General features: G+C 46.1%; 1 protein-coding gene across 1 annotated transcript in view; it reads right to left on the bottom strand.

Moving 5' to 3' along the window:
• The window catches only part of LOC130854242 (formin-2-like), a 239910-nt gene that overhangs the window by 191048 nt on the left and 26718 nt on the right, over positions 1–22144 (bottom strand). The gene's annotated exons all lie outside the window — the stretch shown is intronic.

The following is a 22144-nucleotide window of genomic DNA, read 5'->3' as shown; positions in this document are numbered from 1 at the left end:
AAATAAATAACTTCCCCCCCAATCATACACTTACAGCGTAAACAAGCTCGGATTTAAATTCAAGTGTGTCTAAACTCAAAACACTTCAGTCAAAATCCCATAGGCTATTATCAATATAAAAGGTGCAAACACACTATAAAACAGAAGACTGACATGAACCTCAAGAACAGCACCTGTGTGGCGGTGACTCAAAATGCAGCCAGGTCCCCCCTGGTTAAGGTGATCAGGAAACCTTTCTGGAAGGTTTTAAAAAGTATTTAAAAAATAAAATTTGACATTAAAAGAATGAAAATTATTATTGGAAACCAAAAATAATGGCTGGAGAACATTCAGGAAAAAGGGGAAATCAGCAAATAGGGACACAGAATCACGGGGTCCTCTGGGGACCAGGGAGACTCGAGGGAGAAGGAGGGGGCATGCAGATCCGGCCAGGGCGTGCACCACGCGAGCAGGAACAGGGGCCTCGGGGAAACAAAGCAGGCCCAGTCCTGGTGAGATGAGCCACAACGAGACAGGGGCAGGAAGTTCGGGGACTGATCCAGACAAGAGGCCCAGAGCAGAGAGGTGCGGGGGCCCTGGGCTGAGAGGCAGACTTTCTAGGAGCTGAGGGGCACAGGTAACAGGGCCCCAGAGTAGAAGCACGCAAGGTTTTACACCTGGAAGAAAGCCACAGTCATGCCCTGGAGAAAGGAGGACCGTCTGACAACGTTCTGCAGAGGAGTCTGGTTTCAGATAAGTTGAATCTGAGATACCAGTGGAACAAGGAGGTCAAGGCTTTCAGCGGGCAGACATATGCGCAATCAGAGCTTGCAGATGTGACTGGAGCTGGGCATGTGCACGCAGGCCAGTCTGTGTGCACATACATGTGTGTGAAGACAAAGGAGGGGGAGGGGAGAAAATCACACGGACTTCTAAGCAGGAAGAAGAAAGGAGAAAAGATTGTGTTTTGCAGCAACTGAAGTAAAGGGGAGTTTCCAGGAAGCATGCTTTAAAATGACCTCAAATCCTACTACAAGTTAAGGAAAGTGAATTCTCAAAACTAAGGGAACAGTCAGCATTTCATAAATATCTGAAATATGTTGATGGGCCTGGAAATTGGATAGTAAAGGACAAAAGAGTGGTAGAAAAGTAGAAGCAAGTTTTCCAGAAGTCTTGTAAGAAAAATTAGTCCATGTAAGATGAAACTGAGGAAGATCATATAAAACTGCAGACTCCCCAATAAAATGAGAGAGCTGCAGCCCAGAATGTGTGGCTGGACGGCTGCTGAGAAGAAGGAAGTTCCCTTGAGACAGTGAAGGGCCAAACATCAGGCAGCGGGGAGGAGATGTGTGCGCACCATAAAGAGCAAGCAGCTCAGACCAGGCCTCATGGAAGTTCTGTGGACTTCCTCCAACAACTGCTGACAGCTCCGAGTAGGACAGCCAGAGGCAAGGAGCAGCAAGGTAGAAAATCCAGGAGGTCAAAAGGCTGAGAAATGCAAGCTGATCTCCGCACAGATGTGCTTAGTAAAGCAACAAGGGTTCCAGAAACACAATCTCCTAATTGGTATCTGGCGCGACTTTGTTTCTAGGGGTCCGATCTGTGCCTTGCCCTCCAGCTCACAGCAGAACTAGTGACAGGCAATGGGGCCGTTGTGCTGAGGTTCCTGGTGATACAGGAGCAGGCCCAGGGAGAGAAGAGCCTGGTGGGAAGGTGCTGTATGATCATATTCACACACACACACACACAATGAAATCAGGAGAGCCAAGGAGAAGGCCAACGAAGGTATGGATTTCAAAAACTATGGTCTGATGAAAAGAAACCAATTTGAAGTTAAAGGAAAGAGTAAAGGGAATTTTTTGAGGGGAAAAATAGCTCAGAGTATCAAAAGGGCCCAGAGGAGAGCACACAGGTTCAGTCAGGCCTGGAGGAGAGACCAGGACTGAATTAGATGGTGGGGAGCGTGCTGTGTACCCTGTAAATGTCAGGGCCCTCGGAGGTAACTACCCGTGAGGAGGAACAGGAAGAGAGCGCTGAGAGCCAGGGCTGACTGGGAACAGCATCCCTGGTCCCTCTGCTGGAACCGCAGGGTCCTGATGGGGGAGGGGCAGAGCGATGCCCATTGGCCATCCGGTGTCATAATTAGATACCTACCCACCTCAGGCCAAGGGGAGAATACCCAAATGCCTGTGCGGAAACTGTCTTCTCTAGAAGGAAGTACTGCAGGAAACCACATGCCTGCGTTTTCAGGACAGGACGCCCCTCCCTTGGAATCCAGGCTTCACACACCAGAGCCTACACCTTCTCAAAGGCATTAGCTGAAGGTGAGGTTTGACAATCTGCTCCAGGAAAACACAGACCAAATAAAAGCAGCACATCTGTTACAGCTGCCTGTCGAGTCTCTTTCACAGAAAGAGAAGCTAAAATAAAGGCTCAGCCTTAAAATGTGTCACCAACCACAAGCAGCAATGTGGAAGTGAAGTAAAAAAATCTATAACGAGCTCTATTCCTTACAGACCAGGGTGCCTGGACGGCGATTCCGGGGAAAGTGATGGGATAATTAGTGGATGGCACTGACATTACGGCTACAGGTGTGATCATCCTCGTTCAGAGACCGGCTACTCTCCAGAGCACAAACACAGAGGGCTTGACAAGCCATCTCCAAAGACCAACCCCTTTTACTTAGGTAACAATCGGGACTTAGGACCAACAAATTTATCGATACTACCCACGTATCCATAAGCTGTCCAGGGAAGATAGTTTATCAGCTTCCTCTTGCTTCCACTGCATATCACTTATTTTCTGAATTTATTAACAAAGGAAGACTCCTGTTAATAACTTGTGCATTTGCCTTAGACCATACTTGTGAGATGCTAACATGTTTGTGTCCATAGACTGTAATGACTGTAACATAGATTCAAGGGCCTCTGCATGAGAGAGACAGTGGTCAGGAGGAGGCGTGGCAGAGTTCTACACACTTAGATGGGAACCATCTCCTGCTAACTGCAATGCCCAGTCTCCCTATCTCTAAAACAGACATTAATAATACCTCCCGGGGTGTTATAAGGTGTTGTAAGATTAAATGATGTGTAAAATCCTTAGCAAAGTAAGGGCTCCACAAATGTTACTGTCATTTCAAGGGTCATGGAGTTGGACTTCAATTTACCAGGGAGGTAACACAATTAGTGACAGAGTTCAGAAACAAAATCAATGTTCATCCCCTGGCTCAGCGCTCTTTAGCTGGATTTTAATCTCAAATTATTACTGCATGTCAGTGTGATCTAAACACAGTCATGATACAACAAGATCCTGAGCAGGAGGTACCTTAGTTGTGTTTGCTTGGTCTTACCTTGTGGAAATTCCTCAAGCTCAGAGACGCAGCTTCTTGCTCATAGCTAAGGGGACTATGGGATGGCCTGGGGTCTCGTTTAATCTATAGTCGTTTACTGCTGGGTACAGAAGAGGTTAACTGGCTCCCATCAGGACTCTTGTGTTCACTACATCTGATTTATAGCCCATCATATCTGCAAGCATCCATGATCTTTATATCTTGATACAAATTCCTTCACAGTGTTTTGTACAAATCCTTAAAAGTGAAAGTATATTTCAATACAAGTTAATCCTTTAGCTAAAGGAGATAATCGCTTAGCAAATTCAACTTAATGAAAATTTTTTTTCTCTGAAAGGAAAGGTGTGTCGTCTTAACCAAAAACTCAACTGAAGGGAGTGATCCCGAGCTTTAACTGAAAAAAGTGCTGGGTCAGAAGAGTACAAAGAATCCTTTAACTTCATCAACATCAGCAGTCAAAATACTGGATTATTTTCTCTAATATGCCTGTAACCTGAACTATATCTATATATGCCTTCATCTGTACTTGGGAGGAAGAAAACTACCACTCTTTTCTTAAAAGCAGTTTCCATTTCTCTGCAATTTGAACAATTTTTTTTCCATTTTAAAAATCAAAACTATTACAATGAATTTTCCAGTGAATATATTTTGTGAAATTTTAAAATGTCTTCCAGCCTCTCTGCAAACTTGGAAATTACAGCTGACCCATGAACAACAAGGGTTTGAACTGCACGGGTCCACTTACTTGCAGATTTTGTCAGTATCAAGTGCTGCAGCCCGACCGGCTGGCTGAACTGCAGACGGGGAGCGCTCACTATAAATTACACACAGCTTGTCGACCGCTGGCAGGGTAGCCCTCACCCCACACTGTTCAAGGGTCTACTGTAATCCCGTTTGGGGAACTGCCTTGCCATAATTCCAGATCACCAGAAGAGGGCAGAGTTAAAACATGTGATACTTGGATTCCCTGGGCATGAATGAGAAGCAACTTTCAAAATGAAGCTGAGTTCTATTTCTGACTGAAATTTAGCACCTCGGTTGCTATATTTGCTGAGCGCTGCCAAGAAGAAAGCAAATGGCAACCTGATTTCTCTTCCGCACACATGGGGGAGTAAAAATCAACACTGCAACAGAATAAATGCTACAGGAGAAATGCCTGGCATTTAGAGAACAAAGATGTGGAAGAATCTAACATTTATACCAAGCACCTTGCTCATTTTACGCATACACATTTATGTGGAACAATTAAGTAGCTTACAAATCAAATCAGAAATACTTAGTATATGTGATAATGGTAGAGATAAAAATATCTGTAAAAATTGATCTGTAAAAAATAACATTATCTATATCTGTATATGCATTCCATAACAACTTCTTAATCTAGAATACATACTCTGTGGACAAGATTATTGAAAAGGCTTTAAATTTTTTCTCTCTAGGATTGTTTGAAACTTTGATAAACTCACAAATAATTACTTTATTCTGTCTTAATATTCAGTAGCTTCAATGTTCCTATACTTCAAAAGTAAAATTCAGAAGAACGTGCTTATAAATATATAAAGGAAGAAAAATCCCAGGGATTAGGCCTGGAGCCACATTAAATATCAAATAAGATTAAATTTAATAAACTTTTTTGTTAAAGAGGGATTTATTCAGAGTTACACTTCCAGGTCTGAATATCTGTGTTTTACATACATCTCAACTTTTTTCAAATAAGGACAATGAAAGAATTAAACAGAGAAAGTTCCCGTAAGAAATTAAGAGGTGGCATCAGCTCTACTGAAGATTCTGTCAACCACCTGGAGACCAGCTCCATCTCTCTCAGCTGAGCAGCTTCTCAGCTACACACAGAAAGTGAACCAAACCTTAATAAGCTGTCTGGGGAAGATGTTCGGTCATTAAGCTTTGTACTCGCCCAACGGCCCTCATCAACTGAGCTAAAACTCTTGAGAATTCAAAGGTAGGACCTCTTGGAGTTAAAGAAAAATGGCAAAAAAGCAGCTCTCACATCTAAGCAGCAACTAATAATCACAGAACAGATTTTTTGAAGCAAGGCTTTCCCAAACCTGGCTGATCAAAACCCCCACTTCCAGAGGCCAACCTCAGACCTAGTCAATCAGACTTTCCAGGTTAGGGCAGAGCCCAGATTAGAATCTTAGGGAGCTCTGCGGTAGCATAATGACGTGGCAGAGAGGAGCAGAGGATGAGGCTGCAGGCCAGCCGGGAGGCCGCTGAGGGTGAGCACCTCCAGCAGGTGTGCTGGGATCACCCATCTGCCGGGATGGAGCTGAGGGGCAGGAGGGGACACGGAGCCCAAGGAGGAGACACAGAGGTGATGTGCACCGGAGTGATGACAGTGGAAGAGAGGCAAGAGTTTCTAGACAGACAGGTGAGCCCTGAACAACGCGGGTCTGAATGGCGCGAATCCACTTTTACACGGATTTTTGTTCAAGAGTAAACATTTCAGAACCACACCATGGCTGCCTGTAACTCATAGGAGGATTCTCCCCTGTGTGTGTGGCAGGGGGCAGTCAGAGGCCCCTCACCCCCGTGCTGTTCAAGGGGCAGCAGCATCTCTGAATCAGCAGCTTTGGCAATAGATCGGCTACCAGTGAAGAAAAGGCCCGAGACGTGCAATCAGCTTTCCTGTGTTTGGATCCCATCTCTGCTGCTTACAAAACTGTGTGACTTAGCAAGGGACACTCTACATTTCAGTTTGCACACCAGAAAATGGAAGTAGGATTAAAGGAATTGTTTAAATTAAAATTAATCAATTTAAGTGACCCAGGCTATAAACACTCGGCACAGTGCTTGTCCCTCAGACTAAATGTTGGCTACTATTCATGGGTTTTGTTGTGAATTAATCTGTTGCAGGTAAAAAACATAATTAATTCATGGAGACCCACTTTGGGCGAGGCACTGTGAAAACACTTTTTTTGAAAAGGAAAAAAAGCTTCCTGATGACAAATATATGGCCCCAAGAGCACTTCTGGTTTCCCCCATAACTGCTGCTGAGGTATTCACTTACTTATTTTGCAAAACGGAGAAGTGCTGAAGTATGGAAACAATTTAGTTCTGTCACCAGGATCCTCAAAGCCACAGGTCATTTACAGTGTGTCTCACGGCATCAAGGGCAAGAAGCAAGTCCCAGTTTTCCGGCCTCTCCTCCTTCCTACTACCTGGACTGGGGGAACCAAACAGACCCACGTGGGTTCACCTGACGTGCATCTGGCGAGGACCTACTCACTCCCTCCTGCATTTTCCTGCTCACACTGAGGAAAGCACTGCCCACCTTTAGGTCTTCATTGCCTGTGTCCACAGTGAGTCTGAAATTCCAGCTTTGTCAGTTGTCAACTGAAATGGCACAATACTGCTATCAGATTGGTGCCTGTTAAATCAGGGGCAGCTACTTCAATATCAAGTCAATATATCCTATATGAGAGTAAATTTTTTCTTATTAGACAGCAAACCAGACATTATATTCCTCAGTATAAACTTTTCCCAAATGCTTCAAAAGTTGGCATATGTAGCCCACTGTCTTTCAGTTTCATAACTGACACCCACGAAGGGGAGTGGTGGATGCGCCAATGGGGGCCCCTCAAAGACCCTCCAGCGCTCGGTGCACAAATCTCAGAGCCTGTCTTGCAGAGCATTAGTCAAGATCGGCATTCTAAGGTGCACAACACAGGGTTTCTCCTGAATCTTGCCCTGGCTTCTGCTGCCATCTAGTTTGAATCTGAAGAGCACCAATCAGCTGCATTTGTAACAGAAAACTAGAAAGAAAAGCTTTCTCCACTGCGTCCTGTGACTCCAGGACTCCACCTCCAAGTGTTCAGATGTCCTCTTCCCCATCCACTTTCAGGAAATATATAGACAATATACAACCAACATTTACTGCAAAATGAGGCCACTTTCAGATTCAGATTCCATTAATGTCAATCCCTATCCTGAGTTACATTTTAACTTTGCATCAGATGCTCTGTTTTCAAGGATACCCTTTGCTCATGCCCTGATGGGATCGGTAAGACCTTCAATACAGCTCACCTGGTACCTTGAGAAGCTCAGCCTTAGAAAATGACTATGATAAAAAACCCAGGTACCTTACCCCTACCTGCAGGCTCACGTGTGGTCTCTCCAGACTCATGGGTTTCAGGACACACCAACACATTTCTGAGCTACACCCACGGCCCACTGCTTCAATCTCTGATCAAAACAGACCTCCTTCCAGGCGCCTGCTCCAAGTGGAACTGGTGAGGCCAGGGTTTCATGTGGAACATCGTGGGAAATTTCTCATTTTTAAAGTTCTCCTTTCAGGGCAGTATTTAAGGTACATCTTTGGGTCCTCATTTTCCATGCAGGTTTCTCAGGCTACTAAGACTAAGCTCCACTCTTCCTAGTCTGTCTTCCATCTTTGAACCCCCGGTATTTACTTATGTGGACCCCCAACATCTTTTTCAAGCAGCTTTAAAAATGTCCAAGGTTCTTTACAGCACATTCACCTGACCCGGAAGTCACACGACTGCTTTGTTAAAGAGATACTCATTACCCAACTACAGTTAACGAATGCTCTGCGACCATTAACCACCAAGAACATGGGGAAAGTTAGAATCTGTTTCAAGTGGAACAAGTTTTTCCTTCTCTCACGGAGGCAGGGTCGCATGGAGAAAAGCAACTGATCTGAGTGTCAGGAGACTGAGATTTCTAGCTCTGTCCTAAGTATTTCGGCCACACGTAAGTGACCCCCCCTTTCTGAGCTTGAGTGACCTCATCTGCCAGCTCTTTCCACTCCCAACTCCCATCCTCACTGCCCTTCAGGTGCCTCAGCCAGCACAGCGCCAGCCGGAGAGCCATGCAGTGATTTGCCTTTGCCGCACCCAGTGCAGGGCAAAGCGGACGTTAACCCACCGCCCTGCACCTCCATGGGCACCCCCATCCCACCCGCCAGCCCTCAGTCCCGGTTCTGTGCATACAAATGAACCATTTCCACACTACTTTCAAACACCCAGCCTCACACACCCCTACTCACCCAATGCAGAGGTGGACGTCTAATGCACAGCGAACACAGAAGCCGCCAGCACTCCCTCACCCTCCCATGAGCCACCCAGAGAGCCCACCTGCACTGCATCCCCCCTTCCCACGAACGTTTCACACACAGGTGTTCCTGTCCGTGTCCCAGGACAGCCCCGACCTGAGCTACGCATCCCCTCCCTCTGGCTTTCTCAGGACCACACACTATCCCTCACTTCTCCTTCTCTATTGGATCAGCATCTGCACAGGCTCTAAACACTCCCGAGCTTTTTTTAAAAAGATACTTCTCCTTCCCCGCTCACAACCCACCTGACACGGAGCCTCATCACACACCTGCACTGACCCCCTCCCACCTCCCCAGCTCACCCTGACCCTCCATCCAGCCTCAGCCTGCGGAGACCCAGAAGGCACCCCCTGTATCCCACCCCACCGGGCTGCTCTCTACATCTGCAAGATTTTTGACCATAACTTTGGCAAATTCAGTAACTACTTTTCAGTCTTGCTCTTTCTTGACCTCTTAGCAACACTGTATTTCACTTAATACTCCATCTATTTTCATCTTTTTTATCTGCCGCACCTCCGACTGCCCTTTACCTGTCCCGTGCAGCTTTCCCCCTGCCCATCACATAAATGTTTTTCTGTATGTCAGGCCCTGCTTGATTCTCACCATCCAGGCACTTTTCAATGCATAATGGCTTTAGGAATCATTGACCCGATGAAGATTCCTTCATTTCTCTCCCCCTAGGCTCTGTCTCCTGACACGAATAACGAGTTACTTTTGCATGTCTTTCAGTAGATTATCCCCAAATCCTGGAAGACCTAAACTGAACTAACTGTTCTCCCAAGCTGCTCCTCTTGTACTTCACACAGGAAGCAGCATCCCCTCTCCCCTGTCACCTAGGCTGGAAATCTGGGCACGCACCCTCCTTATCCCTGCCCTCTCCCTCACCTTTATACCATCAACCAAATCCCCAAGGCTCATCATCTGGACCTTCTAAGGCAGAGCTTCTCAAAGTGAGGTCCCAGACCAGCAGTAGCAGCAGCAGCAGCCTGGAACCCACCTCAGACCTCCTGACTCAGAACCTCTGGGGCAGGCCTACCAATTGTGCTCACAAGTTCTCCGGGTGATTCCAACGCCTGCTCGAGTTGGGAGAACCACTAATCGACCAGCATCATCGGAATGGCGCCTTTTTCATCCCCAGCACCACGTCCATAGCTAAGGGCAGCTCCCCTGGGTTCCCACTCCACCTTCCTCAGAATCTTCCAGCCTCCAAGTCAGACCCACCAAACACCCCTCGGTCCAGACTCCACCCAGAAAGGCGTCTCTAAAACACTCCTCTGCCGAGTTTAGGTCTGTGCTCTGTGATCTTGGCACCCATGTTTCGTGCCTGCCCTCCCTCCTCGGGGAGGAGCCGTGCTTCGCTCTGCTAGCAGCTGCTAACTGGTAGCAGGGCACATTGTGGTGGGCAGTGGGGGGTGAGGCCTGGGAATTCTCCTGACCCTTCAGAAGCAGTTCCCTGGCTAAAGGCAAGCTGTGTCTCAGGAACGTGGCTCCTGTGTATGCCTGGGTGTAGTTAACATGGCATGGCCCAGACGCCTTCCCTGGAGCTGTCAGTCCAGGCAAAGCCAAGAGCTCTGAGCATGTCTCTGACTTCCCAGGAGCAGCATGTTGCTCAGAATTTGAATTTAGTGAAACAGGATGTAAGTTCTTCTCTGCACTCTGTGTGGTCTGGCCTTGCAGGTAGAGAGAAGTCAGCCTAATTGAGGATTGTGCAGGTCCTAGTGACAGGTGCCAGAGGTTACGATACGGGCTTCTTGGGTCTGACGTACAGTGTGAATAAATGCTGGCAGCTCTTAGCCCTTTGCTGATCAATGAAGCACTTTTTTATTGATATTTTTCTTTGTATGTAAAGGAGGAACTGTAACTCTCCGTAGTTGTACATATAACACTTTTCTCCTAAAAAGGAGTCGGTCAGTGCTCCTACATTTTTCATTTTTTTGTGTCAAAGCAAGAAGTAAATACTTTATAACTGTTAAATACATAAAGTAAATAAAGTTTAGTGTTCCTCATGGTAATAAATAAGTGAATAAAATGCTCCTATGCCTAAAACTCTCCAGTGGTTCCTCCACTGCTCCCAGGATTGAGTTCCAGTTCCTAAACCCATCTTCCAGAAGCCTCCATCAACAGCTCTGGGTACCACGCAGAATCTTCCCTACAGATGCCTCCCCCGTCCCTGCCACTCACACCGGACACTGTGTTCCAGCCACACCGACCACTCAGAATTCAAGCCTTATGTCCCCCACGGAACACTGTGCCAATGCATCTCCCCACCTGGCAGCCCCTTGGACACTGAGCAACACAGCACGGGGGGAGGATTTTCATTTTTCATGAAAAAAAGTCAATAACTATTATGTGACTGATTGGTGACCACACATGGTCAGAGGCAGAAAGGAAAGTAAAACGGACACTATACATTTACCTTTTACATGTTACCTAAGCGTAGACCAGGGGCCAGCAAACTGCAGCGCACCGCCAGTGTCTGTAAATGAAGTCTTGCTAGGAAATAACAGCCAGGCTTATTCACTGCACGTTGTCTGTGGTACTCACACGACAACAGCAGAGCTGCGTACTGTGACAGAGGCTGTAAAACAGTTACTAAAGCCTAAAATTTATTCCATCTGGCCAGCTTTAAGAAACCTTGCCAACCCCTCTTCCAGACAATAAAGTAATACAAAGGGAGTAAATCTTTCAGATTTTCAAAGGCGGGTAAAAATTTGGAGGAAAAACCCTCTAAGCTCCTTGACTGGTGTCTTCTCAGTCCAAGGGCCCTTCAGCTTCTGCACTCCTCCTGGCTCTTGAGACGGGACAAGGAGGCCACAGAAATGTGAGTCACATCCACGGATCTAATTACTATTCAGTGCATATCCATGAGAAAGAAAATTACGACAGAAAAGTTGGGCTGAGTCACCCATTTTAATGAAAATCCGTCATATAAACTCAAAATGAATTCTGCATCACCCGCGCAGTTTGCCAAAGGAGCTCTAAAAGCACCAGTTGTGAAAGCAAAACAGGCATCTGAAATAGCTTGATCCTCTTAAATGAGGAAAAACAAACCAGAGAGAAGAAAAGTATGTCATTAACTGAAAAAGTGTGACTGCCACAAATGAGTTCTTAACAGTTGATTTTTCTAAACTTCAATGACCTTCATGGCTGGGATTACCCTGAAATCCATAAAAGTCCTGGCGGCATCCCGGCGGCATTTCCTCTGAACTCAGAACACTGTGGTGAAATAACAACAACAGCACCATTGCTACTTCTGCAACAATACTCTGGAACTGAGCATGGTGGGGGGAGGGGGTAGGCGGGGGAATCACCTGTTTTGCTTTCTGAAATAAAACACACGAAAACCAGCACATGTTAGAAATTTACTAAACCACATACCAGGTCGAAAAAATAAAATAACCTCAAAATACGTGTGTTTCAATTCAGATGCACAGCAGCTTATATACTGATGACTACATACAGCCATAAAATGATGAAGTCCAGAGAAATAATTTTCAAAGCATGTATTAAAAGCCTTCTACTTCCCACTGAACCCTATGACTACAAAGCTGGGGAATGTAACCTGACCCACCATACAATCAAGCCTGTGGTAAAGAAAGGTTACTAATACAGCTACTTAAAAACCATGCAAATACACAGTCAGCAAAGAAAGAAACCAGCTCGGAACTTCTTGACACACATCCATTATTTAGGAAATAATCCTTTTTTTAACTAAAGATAAAATTGGATGAAAAAATGCCCCTTGAAGAAAACTAAGAATAGTAAGCAGATTTCTTCCTGTTTACATTTACTGACTGTTCCCTTCGTTAATTTTATCCTACAAGAATTATCCAGCCAAGAAAATCAAACGTATTCCCCGTGGTAGAGTCCTTGAGAGAGAAGAACGATGTGGCATATAAACAACCTCTAGCCCTTGGGTTCCTCTGTCTCAGGAACCCTGAGTAAAGCAGACATCCTTGCAGACAGCGGTACTTTCATTCATTTAGGCCACCGTTATCTACAAAGTATGCCAGACACACACACCAAGGAGCAAGTGAAAGTGACCACAAAAGGATTCTGATCTGAAATGGAACTGGGGGAGGGGACGGAGACTTTCATGCATGGCCCCCAGGAAACAAACTGAGGAACCGAGAGGCTGATTCCCCTAAGTGCCTGGTTTACAGAAGATGGAAACCTGTCTCCTGCCCAGTGAACACCCGCCAAGGGTCCCTCCCCATCCACAAGCCAATGAACTCACTGCCGGGACTCTGGCTGGACACCCCCCTCTTTTCACTCCTTGTCCATAAACAGAGCTGCTCCAAACCCTCAACCGACTTCCTGAACTACAAGTCCCCTGCTCCTCCCCAATAAACTCAATCTCTGTCATCTGAGCTTGCCTCGGCTTACCTCCTTTATTTAGGTTGACACTACAAGTAAGTAAGTGATGTGCCAATATCTGCATGTGACACTTTCCCCCAGAAGCATACAGTCACTACGAAGTGGCCACCACCAAGTGAACACACCACCAAGTGGGTGTGATGGCCTCACCTTCGCAACTGGCAGGTGTCTGACCACAGCTTTTCCTACTCTCTCCAGAAAGATGTGCGGAGGGAGAGCTGGGGGAAGAAGGTGGGAATTACACCAGTAAAATCAACCGTAGCAAGCAGATTAAGAAAGAAGAACAGCGATAAGCCTGGAAGCAGAGATCCAATAGACAGTCAGTTCCCAGGCCAAGCAATTCCTGAGCAAATCCACATTCCAACCCATCCTCCACCTTCCTTCCCTCCAAGTGTTCATGAGATTGTAAAATACAGGAGACTCCTGATCATTCAAAACAATCCACTTAATAGCTCTTCCAGGTCTTCCCTTCCTCAGTCACCATGGCTTTCCTTCCAGCCTCCTCTTCTGTGAAATCAGGGCACATTTACTGAATGGCTACGCTGGGTTCTGTGATAGAAACATGAAAGATCATAAAAATAGTAATCACTAGTATTTATTGGGCACTTATTACATGCCAGGAACTATGCTAAATGCTTCAGCAATTAATCTCATTTAATCTTCAATATTGTCCCCAGAGGTAGGTACTATTATTATATATGAAAACTTTTAACCTGTGACCTTGGGTAACTGCCCCAACCTGTTCGGTAAGTGGGGGAGATGGACTCAAACCCACAGTCTAGGACCAGTCTGCTCTGACCACTCTGGGGAGATCAGATCCCTGTGTTCATCGTAGATCTGTGTCTCTATGGCAAACACAGGGATGCAGCACTGCACCATCCCAAGGGCACCTCCACGCAAGATTTAACGTGCACTGGGGCATGCGGGGTGTGCAGCCTATCATGACACAGGTTAGGTCCTTTGAGAGAGAAAACGCAGACTTTGATGGTGAAGGAAGGTGTCTGAGGAGTGACATCTAACTCTGAAGAGCATCCTCGGAAAGAGAGTGAAGTGACAGATCAGGAGCAGAAGCAGGAGCTCTCACCCAGCCCCAGGGACTGTTGGGGAAACTCAGAGGCACTTCGGCAGGTGAAGGACGGGGTTTGGAGGAACAGGAAGAGAGGTGGGTCCCAAGCTGAAGTATGAACGTGTTGAAACAGGAGGCAGGTCATGGAGGTCCAAGGAATGTGGGCTTCATTCTGATAATAAAAAGGCTTTACATAGGTATATGATATGGTCAAATGTCATCATGGGGCTTCTCAACTGCTGGCACTGGTACTGGACACACTCTGCCTGGGCAGCATCCCTGGCCTCCAGCCGTGAGATGCCAGCTGCACCCATGAGATGCCAGCTGCACCCATGAGATGCCATATGCACCCATGAGATGCCAGATGCACCCATGAGATGCCAGATGCACCCATGAGATGCCAGATGCACCCCTCCCCACACTGTAGCGACCAAAAGTGTCCTCAGACATCACCAAACACACCCTGGAGGGCACGTGGCCCTGACCTGAGAACCACAGGCTGGAGCAAGGAGCCAGGACTGGGGACCCAAGACTGTAACTAACAAGGCAGATGTGAAAAGCAAGAGAGGGACAGCTGAGCTGAAAGGTGACTTTCCTGATTCCTCTCATACAACGTGGCCGCACAACCTAGGCCTCCGGAATCATCTAGAGAATGTTCCAGGCCCACCCTGTGCAAGCTCCTCTCCACCTCTGAAGCCCGTATCACCAGCAGTGTCATCATCGACCCACCCTCAGCGTGGACCCAGGCCGGCCTCCTTCACACAGCCTTCCTCTCACAGCCCCCCGCCTTCCTCTCACGGCCCCGCGGCCGCTTCTCAGTACCTCCTCCTCCATCCGGGGGGGGGGGGGGGGGGGCGGGGCATCAAGTCTCAGGGGAGACCTGAGCCCCTCAATTCTAATCACTCCACGGACTGGGCTTCGGAATCAGGAGACCAGCTCCGCCCCTCAGATTTTGAACAATATCCTCCAGCCAAGCTTCCCACGAATCCATTCCCGCTACTCTCTCTACACCTGCTCCTCACTGTCCTTAAGAACTTTATCCCAATGTACTTCTCTCCGCTTTACCTTAACTTACGAGATTTATACACTTACCTTTTTAGCATATTATCCATGACCTATGTTAGTGACCCCAGTTCCTCTGTCCTCCAGGAGTTGCCACCACAATGTCCCAAAGAGTCACGAATTCTAGATGTCCAAAATGACCATCTTGCCTGAAACCTGTTCTCGCTTTCATATTCTGACGCTTCGTAGAGAATCACCATCCCCCCACACATGTGAATCAGAAACCAAGAAAATCACCCAGTCAAAGGTCAAGTCCTGACAACTGCAAAAATCCTGAGTATTCCCCACATCTGTCTCTTTCCTTCCCCACTGCCCCTGTTTCAGTTTAGGCACTTTTACTGACCACCCAGACACTAATTTTAAATTTCTTCAATCCACTCTCCATTCTGCCACCAGAATAATTTTTTTTTTAATAAATGCCAAGCTGTTTACGGCTTAACTACTCAGAATCATTTAAAAGCACCACCAGGTTGACACACATGTTCTTGTTTACATGTCTGGTCTCCTTTCCACCCATCAGTCTCCCAGTTTACAATCCAGAACCACCTGCACTCCACAGTCACCTGCGTCTCCAGGCTGAGCACACACACTTCTCCTTTTATAGCCGGTCCCTGCAGGCAACTCCTCGCAAACCCTCAGGTCCTGCCTCGAGCACTATCTCTGGAGCTACAAGGAGACTCAGTCAACCCTCCCCTTTTCCTCACCCTACTGTGCACGTCTCCACTGGGACCCCAAATACAGTAACACCGCACACATCACTTACTGTACACCCCTACTGTGCAAAATATTTTACTTGCGTTCATACTTTCTCCTACTCATTTATATTACTCCTCATTTTACAGAAGAAACAAACTCTGAGAAATTAAGCCAGTTACACAATACAGTTTCCACAGTAAAGGAGAAAATTCAGGGCTCAAATCCAGGACAGTCTGACCAGAGCCCACTTCAACCACTAAACTCCAATAACTTGTTTACAAGTTGATATAAGTCAGCTGAGAATAGAGGCTTTCTTACAATGTGTGTGTCCCTAGTAACTTAGGGGCGGGCAGGGCCAGAGAAAGGGAAGGAGCTGAAAAAAACAAATGTAAGTCATAACTGCGTATCAAGACCCTGATCTAAATTAGAAGAGGATCTATATAAAATAAATAAGCAACACGAATATAATATACCACACAGGGAATACAGCCAATATTTTATAATAACTATAAATGGAATATAACCTTTAAAAAATGTCACTGTTGTACATCTGAAATTTATATAATACTGTACATCAACTATACCTCAATAAGAAAATAAATAAATTAGAAGAGGAAATCAGTAGTTATCTTTCTTCATTTGGCGCTGCTATAACAAAATACCACACTTTGGGTGCCTTAGGACAACAGACATTTTTTTTCCACAGTCTTGGAGACTAGAAGTCCAAGATCAAGGTGCCAGCGTGGGCTCCTTATCTGAAGAAAGCCCTCTTCCTGGGTCATAGCTGGTGCCTTCTCTCTGAGTCCTCACACGGTGAAAGGGGTGAGGGGGTCTCTTTTATAAGATACTAATCCCAAATCAACCAGTTTGCAAGGCAGAAATAGAGACACAGATGTAGAGAACAAACATATGGACACCAAGTGGGGAAAGCAGGGAGGGTTGGGGGGAAATGAATTGAGAGATTGGGATACCAAATTGTACGCTCTAAATATATGCAGTTTATTGTATGTTAACTGTATCTCAATAAAAGTTCTTGAAAAAAAAAAAAGATACTAGTCCCATCATGGGGGTCCCACCTCATGACCTCAGCACCTCCCAAAGGCCCCACCTCCTAACACCATCACATTAAGGATCCCTGTATGTGAATCTGGGGGCACACAAACATTCAGGCCACAGCAGCAGTCTTAAGGAGAACTGAAAGAAGGTCATTAAATAGTAATAAGGAAGTACAAACTCAAAGATACTGAGATCACAGAGGAAACAAGCAAAGAAAGTTCCATGTTTCTTCTCCCAAAAGGAAAGAAAAGAAAGGGAAGGAAAGAAAAAGAAAAGGAAACAAAGACAAAGAAAAAAAAAAAAAAGACAATAAAAAACTTTGTTGCACTGCTTGGGAACTCCCTGCCTCAGAAAGGGATAAACAAAGTGAAAAGTAAACTAAATATGGGATACTTTTGAGCAAGTGACTGTTTACTGAGATAACAGAATCCGTTTGAACTTGACCCCAGGAACATCCTAGTTTGAGTGGCCTGGGTGCTGTGATATTGGGATATTGAGAAGGAAATGAAATCAGAGCACAGAACTGCCTCTGCTGGGCTATATTTACAATATGTATGTCTTCTTCAACTTTCAGGATAAACTTACAGATAAAACAGTAACCCTAAAAATATGCCCTAAGGATGAAAGTGCACCTGCTAGAAGCCGGCACAGTCCAGGTATGGACCAGCTGGAGGGGACAGCAGAGGCGCTAACAGCAAGCGGGGTGGCCAGAGACAGGACCTGACATTGGTGGAACAATGACACATCGGAAAGCTTACTGTTTCAGGTTCAACGCCAATGACCACCGGGAACTAGGACAGCAATGGGAACCACGCCGGTAGGAACAGGGACACGCAGAAGGTGACAGTAATGTGGATAAGTGCATCAGCAAGCCTAAAACACCAGAAATCAACACCAGCTAGACAACTGTGGGGGCACCACACGGGGAGGGAAGGAAAGTGGGCAGCGGGCAAGGGGAGAGGCCGCTGTTGGTCTCCCTGCCCCGAACCTCCTCACCAGGGGAATGTGGTGCTTTAGATGTTTTTAACTCCTTAAAATTTAAGACAAACTATGTAAGTAAAACTGAGAAAGGATTACAGCTTCAATCTTGTTAGCCTTATAATGGATTTATGCAATGATCACCTAGGCAACAGAACAGACATAAAACATGGCTACTAAATGAATTTCAGAAAATAAAATCTTCCATTTTACTAGTGACTTCTAGGCTGACATTAGAGAGAAGTCTGCAGGGAAAAGAAATATTTCAGCTAAAATAATTTTAAAAGCTGGTCTAAAAATTAAGCATAATTTTAATACCACATTTCAAATAAAACAACTTCTGAGAGTTAATACCGTATGTAATGTTTCAAAAGTAAAAATACAGCTATATATATAAGTGCTCTCAGGCTAAAAGATGTGTCATAGCTTTCATCGCTTCTCAGGAAAATATTCACATGGGTTTCACTAAACAGCATCTAAGTATTCTTCTTGCTCTGAAAAAAAAATGAATTTAAATACAAATGATCATTTCTGTTTGTCAGGGAAGTCTCCATTCTAGCTACTGATGACAGTGGGGAGAATGCATTTCATTCGTTTTCTGGAAGTGGCTGCTGTTGGTATCGATTCATGACATTTTTCAACAGGTTCAAGATCATATTTCTTTTATTCCTTTTTGGCCGGGATTTTCACGTCTTCCTGCTCTGTATTATAGCCTCACTATACACTCATCCAAACCTATGTCCACTTACACACACCAAGGAGCTTCCACCCATGTGGAAAGCACGGGGATCACTACATATTTAGCAAAATCAGCAGATGTGCCAAACCCAAGACAGCCCAGATCCAAAAATATTCTACTAGAAAGACATTTAAGATCAGTTCTAAAGAATTAAGTAGTTGTCAGCATATAATCCTGCCAAAATCCTTGGGCCAAGTAAACTTGCTTTTTTTGTTGTTGTTGTCGTAAAGAGATAATGTGATATCTGATGTGGTTATGACTGGAGAAATCCTAGAAGAGCTTGCTAACAGATAATCAATTACGTAAGATAACTATGGTTTGCTGAAAACAGCCACTCATAAATATGACCCAGAAAAAGGATCTCGATTTGAATAAAGGCATTCTAAGGAGAGTCTTAAGGGACTGTATTCTGGACTTATTCTTGCAAAATGACCTCCATCCACATGTAACAGGCAATGAACCGGGGCCCGTGGTGGGCAGCAGGCTGAGATGCCTTGTCCACAGGCGGCAGGGCAGTGGCCCAAAAGTTGAAAAACATGGTGTGTCATAATAGTAAATGCTTTACTATTTTTAAGGATTTTTTTTTTTTTTTTTTTTTTTTTTTTTTGGCTGCGTTGGGTCTTTGTTGCTGCGCATGGCTTTAGCTGTGGCGAGCAGGGGCTACTCTTCATTGCAGTGCACGGGCTTCTCACTGTGGTGGCTTGTTGCAGAGCTCGGGCTCTGGGCACATGGGTTTCAGTAGTTGTGGTTCGTGGGCTCAGTAGTTGTGGCTCACAGGCTTAGTTGCTCCGCGGCATGTGGGACCTTCCTGGAGCAGGGATCGAACCCGTGTCCCCTGCACTGGCAGGCAGATTCTTAACCACTGCGTCACCAGGGAAGTCCCTATTTCTAAGGATTTGGAGACCATGGTAAATATTTCAGGAGAGAGTTTTCCTCACAGTTGACACAGATGACTAGAACAGGTTCCAAAAGAAGAAGGTCTTTCCTCAGGCCACAAAGAACACAGCCCACGACTCACCAGCACACTCTACCAAGTTTCGGGCGGTAGGATTATTCCTGTTTCCCCTCGCTATCTTTAGAACTGCTCTAGTTTAGAATTTTATTTGAGATATAAAACACAAACAAAGCAAAGGGCAAAGGGGAGGATAACGGGCCACGCTCCGGCCATAAAGGAGCTCCCACTTCCTCTCTGATGTGAGAAACCGCGGCTGCGGAGAGGGCCATCAGCACTTCTGTGACTGAGATAATGTTGTCACGGCCCTAATTCAGTCAACGACATTCCACTCAGCAGAAAGCAAAAGCTATTGTCCGTCCGGTGATATGCTAGGTTAGCAGAATTTCATTGAAGAGAAGAATATAATAAGCAGCAGGTCTGTCCCTACAGCCCTTCCCACCTGAAACCGGCCCATCCTCCCCACCGCAGGAAACGGCACAGCCACCCACCAGCCACTGGAAACCAGAAGCGAGGAGTCCACGGCCACTCCCTTCTCCATCGCCCCCACGTCTAAGCCCCCAGAGGTCCCAGCAGCTCCGCCTCCAGGATCCTCCCACACCCACGGCCTGCTCTGGCTCCTCCACCGGCTCTCGCCCGACTCCGGCAGCAGCCCCTCTGCTGTTCCAGCTCCCGCTTTGCCCCCGCACAACATCACCCAAAGGCCAGGCCCCGTGATCCACGCACGACACAGAACCCACACGCTCTGCCCGTGCACAAGACCTTCTAAAAGCTCCCACTTAAAGAAATCCATTTTCCTTCCATGGCATTCGAGCTGGCACGCACCAGCTCCTGACACAGCCGCTACACAGGCCCTCAGGCCGTGCCTGAGCTCCCCGGGGGGGCCTCTGCACGTGCCACTGGGCTCCTGGGGGGACCTTCCCTCCGACCTCCCCTCGGGGCTCCTGCCATTACCTGAGGGGCTTCCCTCTACGCTCTTCCCCAGCCCACCGCTGACCACATTCCTCAGGCTCACTTCCTTCACGGCGCTTACCCGCATCTCACGTGAGTCCATCACCTACGCCACGCGTCTGTGCGTGTGTTTTCTGTCTCGCCCCCCTGTGAAGAGGGTGGACAGGGATCTTACTTCTCTTGCTCACGGATACACCTCTGGAGCCTAGAATGCGGCCTGGCGTGGAGAACGCGTTCGGCAAACATTTGTGAGTGAATGAACAGTATCGCTCAACGCTCTTTGCCTTTCAGTACTCTTGAAATTTTAACCAAGTTAAAATGTGAGAGAAAATGTGAAATCCTTTCATATTTTCTACAGCATTTCTAAAAGCAAAATATCAGGCCCTAAAATGTGTAAAATAACATGGAACTAAATCAAGAGGGTTGACGGAAGTAGGCCCATCCATACACTACATGAGTAAGATCTGCAGATCAACCCCGGTGTTCTAATCCTGTGTGGCTAGAGATGGAGGCAGGGCGGGGGAAGGGAGGTGCTCTCAGGGAAGGGAGCAAAGCTGGGGGTGGGAAGAGGGCCAGTCATGAGCTTATTCCCACAGGCTGTTCTGCCTCAAAGGGCAACTGTCCTCAAGAGAACTGTTGGTTAGACGTCCTCCCAGCAGCGACTTTCTGGAAACCAGCAGAGAGCTAATTATCAGAAACTTCTCTCCTACAGAAAGTGCGTTCCTCCCCTTCCCCCACGAACACCTCAGTGTACACAACTCCATGCACTGCTAGCTCTTCAGGGCTTTAAAGAAAATCCTCAACTATGCAGACAGTAAATGCACATTTCTGTTGCTGAACTGCCATTTAAGTATCTGGAATCATGTTTCTTACTTGTTTTGTGTTAGATTTGATGCGGGAAGTGGAGAGGTAGCACAGAGCCAGCGAATAAAGTAAGAAAATGCAACCACAGAAAGTCGGGGAAAGAAATTCCCCACTCTGAGGAAATTACTTCAAACCATATTAAGGGACAGCATTTATTTTGCTTTCCACTCTCTATGCCCTACCCGGCTGCCCCTCAAAGTGACAAGGCTGGGAGGGGTTACTAGTCTCTCTAACACAAGAATGGAGGGAGGTGGGGGATAAGAAACAGCCAGTTCAGTGATTTAAAAAAAGGAGGAATAGGATCATTCCATTCTTCTCAGTTTATTCCAATTCCACATTTATTGACTGATAAGACTATTTCTGAGCTTTAAGGGAAAAAAATGCAGTCAACCTGGGAATAGTTTTAATGAAAAAGCAAGTGTTAGGCATGGCTAGTGTTTGCCCGTCTGTCCCATATTTATTTTAATTCCTAGTTGCAAACTGGTATCTCCTAGAACACAGCTCAGTAAAGCTTTCAGTCTACAACAGTCCCCAGGTTCTGTCCCTATAATAACACACACCTCTCACAAAGGAAAAGGGAGGAAAAACTTTAATTATCCAATTCTTCTCATAGAAGAAAAAGATCTACCGAGCAGTGGTTAGCTGCCATGTCATGAATGGACAGATGGATGGATGAACAGATAGACAGGCAGATAGATGGATAGATATAATAAATGATAGATATAGATGATATAGATAGATACCACAGAGATGACATAAGAGATAGATGACAGATGATTGACAGAGAGATAGATGATTGATAGATGGGTGGATGTATGGATAGACAGATAGATAGGTCACTAAATCTTAAGAAGAAAGCCTCACAAGTCACAGTACATTCCAGGAGATCTTCTTTCACATGGGAAGTATCAAGAAGACCTCACAATATTTTATGTGGTTTACTTTCCTAATATGGAAGGAAGACCACAGCTGTGATGGGTAAA

The sequence above is a fragment of the Hippopotamus amphibius genome, chromosome 5 (assembly GCF_030028045.1).
Source record: "Hippopotamus amphibius kiboko isolate mHipAmp2 chromosome 5, mHipAmp2.hap2, whole genome shotgun sequence".
In the NCBI taxonomy this organism is placed as follows: Eukaryota; Metazoa; Chordata; class Mammalia; order Artiodactyla; family Hippopotamidae; genus Hippopotamus; species Hippopotamus amphibius.
Note: the sequence above shows the minus strand (reverse complement) of the source record. Positions and strands in the feature narration are given on the sequence as shown.